Source organism: Gavialis gangeticus, unplaced genomic scaffold (genome assembly GCF_001723915.1).
Source record: "Gavialis gangeticus isolate Ggan-Ray unplaced genomic scaffold, GavGan_comp1, whole genome shotgun sequence".
Taxonomy (NCBI): Eukaryota; Metazoa; Chordata; order Crocodylia; family Gavialidae; genus Gavialis; species Gavialis gangeticus.
In genome coordinates, this window is record NW_017729031.1 from 113,469,240 (window position 1) to 113,469,905 (window position 666).

The 666-nt window shown below is 61.9% G+C and overlaps 1 protein-coding gene across 2 annotated transcripts in view; it reads left to right on the forward strand.

The window, feature by feature from the left end:
* The window catches only part of KCNH6 (potassium voltage-gated channel subfamily H member 6), a 173,343-nt gene that overhangs the window by 342 nt on the left and 172,335 nt on the right, over positions 1–666 (forward strand). The gene's annotated exons all lie outside the window — the stretch shown is intronic.

Below are 666 nucleotides of genomic sequence, written 5' to 3' on the forward strand. Positions count from 1 at the left end.
CCTGGGTTCAGCTCCAGCGGGACAACCGCAGCGAGGAGCGAGCCGAGCCGAGCCGTGCTGGGCAGAGAGAGGCAGTGCGAAACCGGGAGGGGGGAAGTGTTGCCTCGACTGGCACGGTGCCTGCAGCTGCTTGTAAGAGCCCCTTGAGAGGAGGCGTGTGGTCCCGTAGTGCAAGACCCGGAGATCTTGTCACAGCTGGAAAGGGGCAGGGGGCCCTCTCAAGGTGACTGTTTCAGGGGATCATTCTTTTCAGCCCGGGTATGTGCGTCTGATTCAGTGAGGCCCATGCAAAAGCTGGTGTTGGAGTGGGGCTCTTTTTTTTTTCTGCACCGGGGGTGTGAGGTGCAGGCTGACCAAGGGCTGGGGCTGTGGGCTCTCTGCGGCAGGGTGATTCAGTCGTTCTCTGCTGCCCAGTGGATCTGTAGCTGGCAAGGGGCCGGGATCGGTCCTGGTGGTGAGTGACGTGATCCTGGCCATGGGGAGTTCATGGGACTTGCCTGGTGTATCAGTCTGTCTTGGCAGCTGCAGCCTGGAGCTGCCTGTGCTGGCTGAGGAGCTAACCTGGAAATAAACAGACCTCTCCCTGCACCCGCCCCCCCCCCTCCCCTGGCAGCCTGCTGGTCTGGGGGGTGGGGGGGAGGGAGTCAAACTGGAACTTGTTGCTAC